Source organism: Gossypium raimondii, chromosome 11 (genome assembly GCF_025698545.1).
Source record: "Gossypium raimondii isolate GPD5lz chromosome 11, ASM2569854v1, whole genome shotgun sequence".
Taxonomy (NCBI): domain Eukaryota; kingdom Viridiplantae; phylum Streptophyta; class Magnoliopsida; order Malvales; family Malvaceae; genus Gossypium; species Gossypium raimondii.
The window spans coordinates 37,711,334-37,726,511 of NC_068575.1; the positions used below are offsets into that span (position 1 = coordinate 37,711,334).

The window sequence follows — 15,178 nt, forward strand, 5'->3', positions numbered from 1 at the left end:
CTAAAGTAGAGATACTTACAGGTTTGGCACTGGAGACTCGGTCTCTTATAAAATTAGTTTTCAGAGTTACTCGAATAAAATTTTCTTTTAAAAACACATTTTATCAAAAATAGGAGCCCAAAAATATAGTTTGAATTTCTTAAACCTAGTTTTGATATCACTAATTGTAACACCACAAACTCGGCCTAGACGTTAAGGCCAAGATTAGAAATTATATCAAAATGTTTAAGGGTAAAACCAACATCTAAGTACTTAAATATTTGTCTTGTAGAAAACCTTTAGTTAACTAAACCAACATAAAAATCAAGGATTACAAACCTTAGCCTATAATAAAACATAAGTTAATTCAGATTTAAATAAACAATATAATATCTAAATAAAAATAGATGACCGAGCTCTTGAAAAGCTGAGCCTCCTAAGTCAGTGGATTACCTGCAATTCAATCAACAAATGGAATGAGTATATAACTCAATGTGTGTAATTAATAAATAGTCCAGACAAAGAAATTAATATAACAATATTTTCCTAAATTCCGATACAAAATCAAAAATAGGTGATACTTAGTAATGTTGTAACGGTTCAAATACGGTGCAGAACATATCTGATACAGATACAGAACAAATGAGAATCAGATACACTTTCCTACCCCTATCCGCTACACACTATCTCTGACCATCCCAACACACCATATAGGGCACTAAATACCCATCTAGCCCTACACACCAATTAGTGTCGGTATGATACATTACAGAGTGATTACAGACTAGCTGTCAGATCAGTTTGCGATAAATTGCCAAAATCAGATATAGAATTGTGGCTTAGCCACTTAGTTCGACAGATCATTAAACTGTCAGCACTTCTTTCTTTATACCGTTCTCACCCAATGCAAATGCATGTTACAGATATCAGATATCAAAGGTGTACATATAGTTATCCAATACAATTCAATATCAGATAATACAAATCATTATCATTTAACAGTTATCGCATCAATTATACTACAGGTAATCGATTATTCAACCTTAGAATATTAGATATCAAGTTATACAGTTTAATTCAGATCATACGAACCCTACAGAAGGCCTACATTTGATTCGAACAGTGCTTACGGTTCCAAGAAAAAATTTAGTATTTTGGCCCACACGTCCGTGTAGATTCACATGGCCTGGGTGTCTAGCCCATGTGGTCCACACGGCCGTATGGCTCAAAACAGTGATTTACATGGTCAAACACACATCCATGTGACTCACAACCCTTCATACGGCCTAGACACATACTTGTGCCCCTGGCCTGTGTGACACTAAATCCAATATAGTGAGTTGCATGGCTTGGACACACGCCTGTTTCCCTAACCCGTGTGCCTCTAATTTGAAAAAAATGAGTTACACGGCCTGCCACTCGGCCAAGTGGCTCACATGTGGTGTCGGGAGCCATATTTTCTGGCATTCGAAACTAATAGAATCTCAAGTTTTCGTTACACACTTGGAACGTTTTCGAAGTATAAGCAACCGCGATGAATCTGGGGCCTCAAAACGACAATCCAATGACCAATTACACAATTATTCTCAAACAAATCGCTAAAACTAACAATCAAACCAAAGTTTTGTCGAACAACTTCAACACAATGCCAACCCAAAATTCGCACACCCACCTTGCACATAAAAGTGAAAAACAAAAATAGTGTATTGGAGGAGTGTCTCCAGTAAGATCATCACTTAAAAAGGAAGTCAATTGCACACTTAAATAGAGAATACAAGCAAAATGAGCAAAAAACCCATTTTTAGTTGGTTGTTAATCGTTTGTTTTCTTGATTTATTTTTTGTTGTGTTCTTTAGTTAATTATTTTAGTTAATTTTAGTTTTAATCAATCACTCCAATTTGTTGGTTAAATAATAGAAAGACGGTAATTACTAGTATTTTTAGTCTTCATGGGAACGATATATGTGCTCATTGTAGCTATACTATTAATTTATAGATGCACTTGCCTTTGTCAAATTTTTAGTTGGTTTTGTGAAAATCAGGTTTTTGGCGTCGTTCCCGGGGACTAAAATATTAGGAAAACTTTATTTCTATTAATTTATCCATTTTTTATTTTAATATTTTTATTTTTATTTAATTTTTACATTTTTATTTTTTTCGTTTGTTTGTTTCTGGCAGGTTCTTTTGGTTTATGACTAGAGGAAACTTGTTGGATCCATTACTTTTTGGTAATGAGATTGAAAAAGCTGCTCAAAGAAATCATGGAGAGGTTAGTGAAGCAAGACAAAGTCAACAGAATATAGTAGAAAATTAAAAGGAAAAGGATATTATTGTGGAGATGAGTGGTAATCAAAATAATCAGCTACCTCTTGCATGTCCTGCCCCTTTGACTATATATGCTTATGCTAAGCCCACTCTGGTTGGGGCTGAATCGAGTATTGTCAGGCCGACTATTAATGCAAACAATTTTGAGATCAAGTGAAACACAATTCAGATGATGCAACAATATGTTCAGTTTGATAGTTTGCAAGATGAAGATCCAAATGCTCATTTGGCCAACTTTCTAAAGATTTGCGACAGTTTCAAGATCAATGGCATTACTGATGATGTCATACGCTTACAGTTGTTCCCATTCTCATTGAGGATTAAGGCAAAACAATGGTTGAATTCATTTCCACGAGGTTCAATCAGATAACCGAGAAGTTTCTGTTGAAGTACTTCCCATCGCCTAAAATAGCTAAGTTGAGGAACGACATCCCTTCTTTTGCTCAAATTGATTTCGAGACATTATATGATGCATAGGAGACATTTAAGGATCTATTGAGAAAGTGCCCTCATCATGGGTAACCTTCTACAATAGTTTGATCCCTCGACTAGGCAACTAATTTATGCAGTAGCTGGTGGAACACTGAATAATAAAACACCCAAGGCAGCTCATGAGTTTATTGAGGAGATGACACTGAATAACTATCAGTGGCAAGTCATGAGAATGAAACTGATTAAAGCAACCTATGTTTTTAATGTTGATGTAGTTTCTATGTTAGCAAATCAGGTTAAAGCTTTTTATAAGAAAGTCGATAGTTTGAAATTTTCTAAGCAGTTGAATCTGATAGTGTAATATGATGCAAATGTAAAGCGTATGATCAATCCATAATGTTTACCTTTCAGTCCTAGCACATGATTACTCTTCAAACACATGATTTTGTAAGAGTCCCTAGTGAGCGAGATGATACTAATTGTTCTATTAATGTTAGTAACCATGTGGCTCAACGTTCTTTGCAGGAAATCCCTCATGAAAATGTGTTGGAGCCATATTTTATTCGAAGTGATAGAACTCGAGGAACAAGTGAAGAACGAATTGTGTAGCTCGATGAACTAGATGAATGGCGACCGAAGGTTGATAAGAAACCGAGAAAACACTAGGAAGAAACAAAACATCGCCATGATGTGCATGTGAAGATGATGAACCAATTCGAAGTTGGGGACAAACTGTTGTTAGACAAATTGGATCCCCAAATTTTTCTTTTAGAATTTAACTCACAAGGGTCCAACCTATTTGTGTTTAAAACCATTTTTTCATACGGTACAATTGAGGTAACACAACCTAAACTTGGCACGTTTAAGGTAAACAGCAATCGTCTCAAACCTTATTTTTTTTAGTTTACTTTCATTTTTTTTCAAAAAAAATTCAAAATATATAGACTACAATTATTTTTTTTCATTTTTATCACTTTAGAAAATAATTTTTTTTTAAAAAATGGTCTACATAGTCTGGGGTGATCCAAAAAAGAATTAAATAAAATTGGTCCACATGGTCTGGGGTGATCCACACGGCCTAGGCAAACGGGCATGTCTCAGGCCGTGTACATACTGGAGCTAATTTTTTATTCTTAATTTGACCCACATGGGCACAAAGAATTACGCGGCTTGTCACAAGAGTGTGTGGTAGACCGTGTAGCTCACATGGTCTCGCACACGGGCGTGAGAGAAGCAAACGAATTTTACACACGGCTTGAGTATACTGCCATGTGTGACACATGGCCTGGACTCACAGACGTGTGTCAGACCATGTGGATACTAGAGCTTATTTTTTTTATGTTTCATATGGCATATAGGCTGGGTGTGGGTACATGGCCTGGCCAAACGGCTGTGTGGCCCAGAGGGCTGTGTACCCTGTTTCAAAGCTAGATTTCTTTCTTTTTATCTTTTATTTTTTTATTTTATTTTATTTTATAGTTTTCCTTCCTTCTCCTTCTTCCTCAAACATTAGTCATTCACCAGCCCCCATAAAACCCAGTCACCGTCGATTTGCCACCTCACCGCCGGTCAAACCCTCCTTTTGCCAGTTTGACAACCAACCACCAAACACCCATCTCTCCCCTTCATTTCTTTGCACAACACCACCACAACCACCGTCTTCATCCCCCCTTTCCTTCTTCCATTTTTTTTCGATCTTTTCCCTTCTCCTTCCCCTCGCCATCAGCCACCTTTGTTCCGTCATCGGTCCGAACACCAGCTCCGGCGCAAAGCCCACACCTCCGTTCTGCATCCCTCTTCCTCGACCTATCCTTCCTCTTCCCCTTCTTTTAACACCCAACCAACAGCCTCCTAGCGTCAACCTCCACCGTTACCCCGTCGACTAGACCTCATCGAAGTCTCGTCCTCCCTCGCCAGCTGTCCCTCCCACCACCACTGTTTGTGCCACCATCAGTACCTACCACATTGAAAACCCATTTTTCTTTTGTTCCTTTTATTTATTATATATCTTTATTATTATTATATTAATTTTTATTATTTTGACTTTTATTTATTTACTTTATTTTAGTTTTGTTTTGCTACAACATGTTTAGTATTTTATTTGTAGTTAATAGTTTTAGTATTGTTTTTTAATTTATTTTGTTTAATGTGTTGGTTGTGATTTTTTCATGTGCGATTTGTGGAGGTTTTACTGTTGCTGGTAGCCATGTTTTAGATTCTTGTCAATATTGAATTAGTTTTTCATTTCTGTGGGAAGGTTCTACATACCCTTTGGTTACAAGCAATTGTATACTCTATTGACGATTTTGTGCTGTATTGACAATTGGTCGTCACTAGGTACATAATGTTGAACACATGAGGAAAAAGTAAGGTACCCGCTCATTTCAAGAAACAAAAAAACACTAGGACCTCATCTTCATTCTCTCCAATTGCAATCGCTCGTCATTGATGGTCGTCCACCATTACTGCGAACCGTTACCAGTCCTCTAGCTAATCACTCTACTACTGCGATTGTGCATACAATTACACTTGAGGATATTTATCCTAATCAGCAACAGCAAACAGCACGAAACAATCGCATTGAGACGTATTTGCATCAGATTTACCCGTACCTCCATATCTCTCATCCTGAGCATGCGCCTCGCAACCCCGACGCCTCTCACAACAACGATCACTGATTTGTTTTCGTTTTATTTGCTTTATTTATTATTATTTTCAGTTGTACTTTATTTTTATTTTTATTTGTAAGACTTCTTTCTTTTATTTTATTTTAAACTATGTTTTTATTTTTCTTATTTTGATGGTTGTTTTTATTCGAGTGTGTAATCTCTCTATCTTCTTATTTATTTGTGTTTATCTTTTTATTAGTTTGCTCGGAAACATTCACTACATTTAGATTTGCCCACAATGTCGATTTTCACTATTCTGGCGATTTCATCTAAATTCAGGGTAGTTTCAATTCTCTCCTTTTTTGATATTGTAGTGATTCTGTTATTATATCTATTTATACATTAAGGACAATGTACATCTTAAGTGTGGGGAGGTTGTTTGTATATTTGTGATAAAATCCCTGAATTATTTATTGTGTGTAAGTAATTTTCTCATACCCTCCATTAGAGGTGAATTTTTTTTCTATTTGGAATTTTTATTGATGTTGTTCTGGATTAATTTTGGGAATTTTTAGGTATTGGTTGATTTATACTTTAAGACATAAGAGAGTTGATAAGTTATTTTTCAGAAACAAATATTCTAGGTTGTCTCACTAAATCGAATTATTATCTTGAAAATTTGAATTTGTAAGTTTGACATCAAAATTAGGAGTGAGTAAAACCCGATTCGACTCTAAAAAAATTCGAATTTTTAGTTAAATGAATCGAGTTATTCGAATTAATTGAATTTTTTGAGTCAACTCGAATTTTTTTCGAATTTCGAGTTCGAATTAAGTTTGGTATTTGAATTCGAATAACTCGAATAATTCAAATAAATCGAATACGAAAATATAATATTTTATATTTTTACCCCAAACTCCCAAACCTCTTTACTTTCCCCCCAAAACTTTTACTCCCATCTCACCCCCTTCTACCCCAAACCCATTTCCCCTTATTTTTTGAATATTTCCCCCCAAAATTTTACTCCATCAACCCCCAAAACTTTTTATTTCCCCCTAAACTTTTGCTTCTCATCTTTTACTCCCAAATCAAAAATTAAAATCATCCAAAAATAATACTTAAATATAAATAATTATAATTTTATTTATATTTGTGGGCTTGTACTTGCTGATGCTTGTTAATTTGAGGAAGCAGCCTTTAGGCCCATTTTTTTATAAAAAAATAATTTTATTTATATCTACTATTTATATTATTAAATTAAATTTCACATTATGTACTATTTATATTAATGAATTGTTTAATCATATTGAATCTTTATAAATTTTTGTTAAAATTAAATTATTGATGATGCCATAAAATATTCGTGTTAAAATTTTATGTTAGTATCAATTTCACATTTTATCTTTAAGATAATTTTATTAAAAATCACATTTTTTACATTTAATATATTTTAATTTCAAAATACATAATGATAAAAATCAGAAGATAATTGAAGCAACTAAGCAAACAAATAAGCTAACTCATATATAAAATATTAATAAATAAATTATGAGGAGATGAAAGTTAATAACAAATTTGATTACGGTAGGTGATAGTGATTACAATGACCCAAAATCATTTTTTTAATTTAACTCGAACAAATATATTCAATTCGATTCAATTTGAATTTCATCTCACTCGATTCAATTCGAGTTAGGGTGATAAAATAGGATTCGTCAACTCGATTAACTCAATTTTTTTTCATTCGATTCGATTCAATCAGACGCTCACCCTTAATCAAAACCATACTTTTTTGTGAGCTTTTGAGCCTATAGAGCATATACTTTATTTCGTACTAATTTAATTTTTGGTTGTAAGTATGTTAACTTGATTTATTATTCTAGAACTTGCTTCGATTATGCATGTTGAGGCTACATTTTTTATTTGATATACTGAGATGATAAAAACACTTAGGATTTAACCCATTTAACCTGTAAAAAGCTTACCTATTGAATGAACCCCTAGTAAACCCCTTTGATCCTAATACATTTTTTAACCCATTAATGTTAACCCATAACCCATATGTATGTTGTAAAATTATCTTTGTTATTGACTCCCTTTTTGTCGAGATTTAATATGGTTAGTTGCCTAACTATGTTTCATTATTTGAATTGTTGAATTTTATTTTGTTAAAAAAGGAAAAAGAAAAAATATATCAAAGAAAAAATTTGATTGAGCTTGAATAATTAGTTTCATATTCTATTGAAAAGCTCAGTTCTATTTGTGATTATTCTTGTTGATGTGAATTCTTTTAATTTAGCATTTGATTTTTTTCTAGTTTGATAATTTATCAACTCGATCTCGATTGTAACAAACTTTTCTAACCTTTTCCATACCCTTAACCTAAGCCCCATTACAACCTTTTAAAGTTATCTTGATTGGTGTGTCATCTCATTTTATAGTGGTGAAGATTTGATTTTCAAGCAAGCCTATGGTAATGACATCTCTTATTCGACTATTGAGTGCATATTACTTAAGCCTTAAACACTTTGAGTGCTTTGAGTGAATCTTTAGTGAGGATGTCAATTCTTGTTAATTTTGAACTTAAGGTAATTATTTAGATAATGGAGACACCTATGTTTTTGTGCTTTAAAATATTTTAGCTTGGACTGCTTGAATCTTTAGTGTCCTTTTGGTTGAATTTGCAATGCATGATTATTTGTCAATTATTTTGAAACATTATTGATGAAAATGAAAAATTGAGAAAGTTAACTTGAATATGGGTTGAGGATTTTGCTTAAGGATAAGCAAACGCCTAATTATGAGAACATTTGATAAGTGATAAAAGTAACATGTTTTAATCTCATTTTTAATGCATTTTTTGGATGATTATTTTATTTAAAATGATGATATGCTCCTAGTAATTTAAATTCATGTTTCTATACCTAGGAAAGCATTCAGGAGCAAAACGAGCGAAAATCGGAGCAAGTTTTAGGAGCCACACGGGCTAGGCCATTCCACATGAGCTGGACACACGGTCGTGTGAGCCATACGAGCTGCTACACAGCCATGTGCTAGACCATGTGGATTTTGCGAATTGCATTCCGAAAATGCAGAAAAATGAAATTTTTAGGTTTTTTTGGGCATTCTAAGACCTATATATACCAAGTATAAGAAGAGGGGGGTAAGCCATCATAGAATAGTGAAGAAAATAACTCAAGAAACACCATTGAAGCCGACTCTGAAGTAGATTTCCAGCAAGATTGAATATCTCTTTTTGATTTATTTGAAGTTTATTATAAGTTTCTTTATTTCTTGCAGTTATACTGTCTTTGGGATGTCTTTATTTGCGATTATGAACTAACTTTCTAAATACCTAGGGGAGATGAACCCTATGATGAATTCTGTCTTTTGATTCCTATTTTACGCAATAAATACTTGGATCTTATTCTCAATATTTCTATATTATTAATCCATATTTTTTATGCTTAATTTAAAGGAGGAATATACCCTATTTAAGAGTAGATCTAGCATAATTGAGTGGAGTTGCAAGTAATCTTAGAAATAGGACAACATAAATCTACCAGATTAGAATAAAATATAATAGGAGGATCCATAGATCGAGTTAATGCGACAATAGGGGTTTTAATTAGAAAGAAATTTAAATTAATCAACCTAGAGTCAGTTGCTCTTACTCTCGAAAGAGATATTAGCATAATTTAGGGATTTCTATGGATCAAGATACTAAGTGAAGAAATTGTTTAATTCAGATTGATAATAACAAATGAAATATAGGTGGATTCTTTCCTGGGTATTGTTTCGCTTCTTGGTTATTAATCGTTTGTTTTCCTGATTTGTTCTTTGTCTTGTTCTTTAGTTAATTAATTTAGTTAATTTTAGTTTTAATCAATCACTCCAATTAGTTGGTTAAATAATAGAAAGATGGTAATTACTAGTACTTTTATTCTTCGTGGGAATGATATATGTTTTCACTGTAGCTATACTATTAATTGATAGGTGCACTTGTCTTTTTTGAATTTTTAGTTGGTTTAGAATTGCAATCAACAAAAGCAAGGAAAGAAAGAAAAAAGAAAGAGAAGGGAGAAGAAGAACAGTAAGAAAAGAGAGGACAAAATTTTTTTTCTTTTTAAAAGAAACGTTTTTTTTTTCTTTTTAAAAGAAACTATATAATTAAAGAAAGTTATAACTAAAATTTTCTCGAGTAGCAAAAAAATATTTCCTTATTGCTAACACAAAGACTCGAACACAGAACTTAACCATCAAACAGTAGGCTCATTCTTGATATAGATTAACACAAAATTAGACTAAAATCAAACGTTCAAGTATAGGAGTTGAACCAAAAGAATACTAAAACTTTCTAAAAGTGAGACTTGAACCTCTGACCTCAATCGCACAACAAAACATTTAACCACTAAAGCATATACTTAATTATTGACAGAAACTAACAACAATAGTTCAAAATTCAGGGCGTTACATATATTGTTAGTTACGTCGTCTTGATTAAAACTCCGATTATAAATAGAATGTTTGTAGAATAAATACCAAAATCAATATTAAAGTCCCAAACAAAATTAAAAGTCCAAAATCCCGTAAAGTTTATAATTTAGTCCAAAACATACTTAAACCAAAATGTGCAAACCAAGCTCCAGAATTGCCATCCAATCCTAAGCTTGAGGGTCACCTGAAATAGAAGAAAACAACGAGTGAGCTAGAAGCCCAGTGTGTGACATGACCCACATACAAAATTTCCTTACTCATAACGTACACATATACAAATGTCAAATCTGAATTTCAGAACATATAGCATATCAAAACAAATCCTACACCCATCCACTACACACCATCTCTGTCCAACCAATCACATCAATTAGGACTACAGGAGTCCATCCATCCAATCACACCAGTACGTGGCAGTATGCCACACTTAAATTTACAGCTGAGTTGACAAACAGAAATTGCTGTTTAACCGTCGAAATTGTAGTAAAATTGTCAGATTACACTTCTTCCAACATATCAAAACCCACCCCCAATGCATATGCATAATCATGATAACATATATACATTTCTCATAAGTTGTATGGCATGCATACCTAAACGTATATATTTTACAGAGCATAACATATCACATAACTTATACAAAATGAAACTTACTTAACATGCTTTCTAAGCATAATCATGTGTAACATACCAGATTTTACGTTTTTATAAGCCTACAAAATGCTTACGAATCCAATTTTAGAATCCCTTCATTAACCCTAATCAGGCCTTTAAATTGGCGGAAAAAGGCCCACACGGTCTGCCACACAACCTACCACATGGTCGTGTGACCCACGCAGCCTACTACACAGCCGTGTGACACAGAGCAGTTTCGAAAGCAGCCTTTGTTTTCGGGTTTTTTCGAGTTTCAATCGAGATTTTTGGGTTAGTTTCACACTCCTAATGCTATTCTGATTAAGCACACCACTGAAAACTCATGAATCCTACATACGACATCAAATTGCATCGATTAACAAATAAGATTTAACCAAATATTTCATTTTATAACACTCCTTTTCTAAAAAAAATCCCTAAAATCAATTACGAACACTTACTAGGAGATTGATAACCACCAGAGTCGTTCCTAACTAGCCGGGGAATTGTCAAGCACAGAATGATTATCTCCTAATAACATAAGAACAATCAATATAGAGATTAAATTTGAAGGATTTCCAACAAAAACTATGATTGACTTAACCCAACTTCAAACCACTTGCACACTTACCAACAACCAACAAAATCAATGAGCAGAATATTCCATTCTCACACAAAACGAGATTCGAACATAAAACTTTTAAATAAATTGAAGCCTTACCACTAAACCAATAAACTCATTATTGTTACAACCCATCAAAAATAAAAGGTAAGCCATAAGAGTTCAAGTTTAACATAATGCCAAAAATTAATAAATAAAACCTAAAATCAAGGGATCAAACTCAAGGCCTAAAATAAACATCTAAGGCATTTAACCATCAAATTAAATCAAATTACTTAACATACTTTAACACTTCCAAACACAAGAATATTGGGGCATTACATTACATATAAATTAAATTTATAAATTAATAATTAATATGATATCTTTATCAATATTTTTCAATAAAAGTTAACAATTGAAATTATTTTATATTAAATAATTAGTAAAAATTAATTTGCTAGAAATTCAAATTATGTAATTTACATGAATTTAACAAAAAAACACAACAGATTTATTTTTGTACATTACAAATTGGGAGGTGATATCATTGTTAAAGCTTCAACAATAAACTTTAGGCTTTACTTGGCAGAAAAGAAAGAAACTTAAAAAGATAAAAAAAACTAAAAGGGTAGAAAAATGAAAAGATGAAAAATATAAATTTCCTTCCTATATGCGTGCTTGACAGAAAAGATGCATAACTTAGAAAAATGAAAGGAAATAAAATAAAACATTTCGAAAAATGCATAATTTTGAACTAGCATACACATCTCTCTCATTTTCTCTCTTCTCATCATTTTAATTTGGAAGGATTGACTTTTATGTATCAGGATGAAAAATGATCTTTTCTTTCACTTTTCTTCCCTATTAAGCACACTCAAAATTTATTTTTATTTTCACTTTTCGACTCTCTCCTTTTTTTTTTTCTTTCTACTTTTTAATCCAATCAATTACATCCTAAAGTGTGGAATTGCTATTTCGAACGTGAACAGTTGATTAAATAAATATGAATCACAAAATTAATATAATTATTCATGTGTGTATAAACTGTCTACCTACCTTTCATTCTGGAGGTTAATTTTCTACTCATTAAATTTGTCTGTTTTTGTTTATAATAAAAGAATAGCATGTCACGTTTATTAGGAATCATTGGTTAATATCAAAACCATTGCATTTATAATGTATGATTTATTCATTTTTATCCATATAAAACTGAAAAATCCAAGCTCCGTTTAAGTTATGATTGGGCGGATTGTTTTGGCTTAATGCTCAACAAGTTGCTCAATCAAACTTCTCCAACTCCCAACTTATTTATTCATTTTTCTTTATATAGCTTAACATTCAAAGCTGTTGTTTGTACATATTTGACTTCCATATCTTTTGGGTTAGTTCCTATCAATAATTTAGGTAAGAGAAAGAGGGTCGGAAAAAACACACCAAAAAATAAAAATAAAAAATCGATTGTCATTTTTGCTACACTAAAAATAAGTAAATTAATCTATGTTCATTATACCAATGAGTAAATTAGGGTGAGTTTGGATGGGCGGTGCGTTTACTTGCGGTTAGTGTAAAAACAGCGGTGGCGGTGAGATTAGATACTGTAGTGATACTGTAGCGTGAGACAAAAAGTAAGCTAAACACACCGCACCGCACCCAATCTCCCATCCAAACCCACACTTAGTCATTTCTATTAAAAATTGACATGACTGACAAATAATCAAATAGTGACACGTGGTGTGCTATGTGTACCTTATGCTAACATACATGGACTAATTTCTAACAAAAGAAATGAATGAAATTTTTAATAAAGGGACCAATTTGCTATTGATTTAACGTACAAGGACTAATTTGTTTATTTTTTTTAGTAGAGGAGACCAAATGCAATCAGACTCTTAGAACTTGGGCCTCCATAGTTCTTTTACCATATTATGTTGAGTTAATAATTTCTAAAGTTATTAATTTTTATAATATGTAAGTAAATGTTATAAATGCTATTAAGTGGATGTTCGTTATAACCAACCTTTCACCTTTCATTTTACTTAACTCTTCACTTTTCATCTCTCCTTGTAATTCCTTTCCTATTTATGTATTAGAAAATGAGTCTAATCTCCCTATACATACAGAGAGAGAGTATACTACTTGTAATAAGAATGGAAAAGAATAGAAAGACAATAGAAATCCCTTTTATTCGATATATTATTCTTATGTTCTTTGCATTATTATTATTTTATAACATTCTTGTGTTTTTGCATTATTATTATTATTATTATTATTATTATTATTATTATTTTATAATACGTTATCGTATGAGCTTGCTCAATAATATTCAATATTTTGTTGGAGAACAAGTAATTTAGACATGCAATGTCCTTGTTGAAGCAACACTCATAAGGTATGTGATTTCTATGCTTGCTTGAAAGATTTTGAGATTTCAATATTTTAATGGAAAAGAAGTTAAAAATGATGCTCATTTTTTCATATTCAAGTATGAATTTATGTTTTATGTATTTCATGGTATGCTTGTTTATGATCTAAGACTTTGAATAAAATTGAAGCATCAACAACTTGAATATTTTTACTTAAATATGTATATCTTTCTATTAGAGTTGTGTGATCCAAATTTCTATTAAAGAAATAATACAGTGAAAAACGGACTATGTTGCACAAGTAGAACCCGTATAGAACTACACTTCCTCTATTTGACTTTGATTAGAATAAGGTTTTTCAGCCTTTAAATAGATGTAGTCGGAACTCCTCTTACATCATTCGATTTTAACAGTAGTGAATTTTTTCTCCTTTGCCTATGGCTTTTTTCGAAAGGGTTTCCACGTAAAATTTGTGTGTTTTACTTTTCTTCTTTCTTATTTCTTTGCGATCGTTCTATATTGTCATTATCGACGTTCAGTTTTTACACTTTCATAACATATGTCATTGATATGATTAAAAATAGTAGTCATTTTAAACTATATATATTATTTGGTGACCTTTACCAAATGTTCTAAGTAACCTATTAGATTATTTCTAATAGAGCCACACATGATTTGTAAGTATAAACGAATTTGACTTTTTATATAAACAAAGCAAAACCATTTTTTTTGTCCAACATCATCTACATGAAGGATTAAAAGTGGAATATCTAATGGTAAAAGATCCTCTTGAAAGATTAAAACGATAATACTCTCTAAAGCTTGTTATGATTGAAATATCTTATGTGCTCTTACAACAACAATATTGTGAAAAGGCTTTAAAATGTATTTTAAAATGATCTCATGGCTTATAGTGAAAAAGGCTTCATTCCCTGAAGTGAGTGTGATGATACATAACAATTATGAAAAACCAAAATATAGAGATCGTGGTTGTTGTTGTAATTGAGGATGTGGTTAGAGACGTACTAATAATTGTTATCATGGTGGTTATAATGGTGATACTTCTAACAACTAGAAAAAGAATAATAACGGAAAACAAGAAAATGATGGTTAAAATATTCGAAGGTTATTGAAAATTCATGCTACCAATATGGTATGAAAATGCATTGGTCACATGCCTGTCGTATTTTTAAGCATCTAGTAAAATTTTATCAAAGCATCCATTAAAAAAAAGGGACACAATATTGAGATACATTTTATTATCCCAAAATGATGAAATGGAGGATAATTTTTCGATAAAAAATAAAAATGTTTACTAGGTGCTAAAGCTAACCATGCATACAATGATGATTTATATGTTCTTAGTTTGTGTCAAAATTTTGTTGGAATCCAAGCATTAAATTTAATTGCTTGGTTTAAAAATCATTAGAATCAATAGCTACTTGATATTTGCTTGGGGATGATATATTTTTCTTCATTACAAAGGATGCAGAATGGGTGTAAAAGTACTTACTTGTCATAAACTTTGGGATATTCACCCTGTGGATAGTTTCATGATTATTATAAAATTTAAAGTGAAATTATGTCATTAAGAGGTGGAGGTTAGAAAATGTTTATGTTTGAACCTTTATAGTTGTAAAGCTACTTTAATCGACCTTATAATATTTTGCATTTTGTTGTGTTATGGTATATATAAAAAATTATCTATAACCATAGTGATTTATTAGTAACATGAA

The 15,178-nt window shown here is 31.9% G+C and overlaps 1 non-coding gene across 1 annotated transcript; it reads right to left on the bottom strand.

Annotated features, from left to right (window-relative positions):
- Nucleotides 1–2,718: 2,718 nt before the first annotated feature.
- On the bottom strand, nt 2,719–2,825 carry LOC128035122 (small nucleolar RNA R71). The gene has a single exon (XR_008191524.1). It is a non-coding gene; the product is annotated as a small nucleolar RNA R71 (small nucleolar RNA).
- Nucleotides 2,826–15,178: the final 12,353 nt, after the last annotated feature.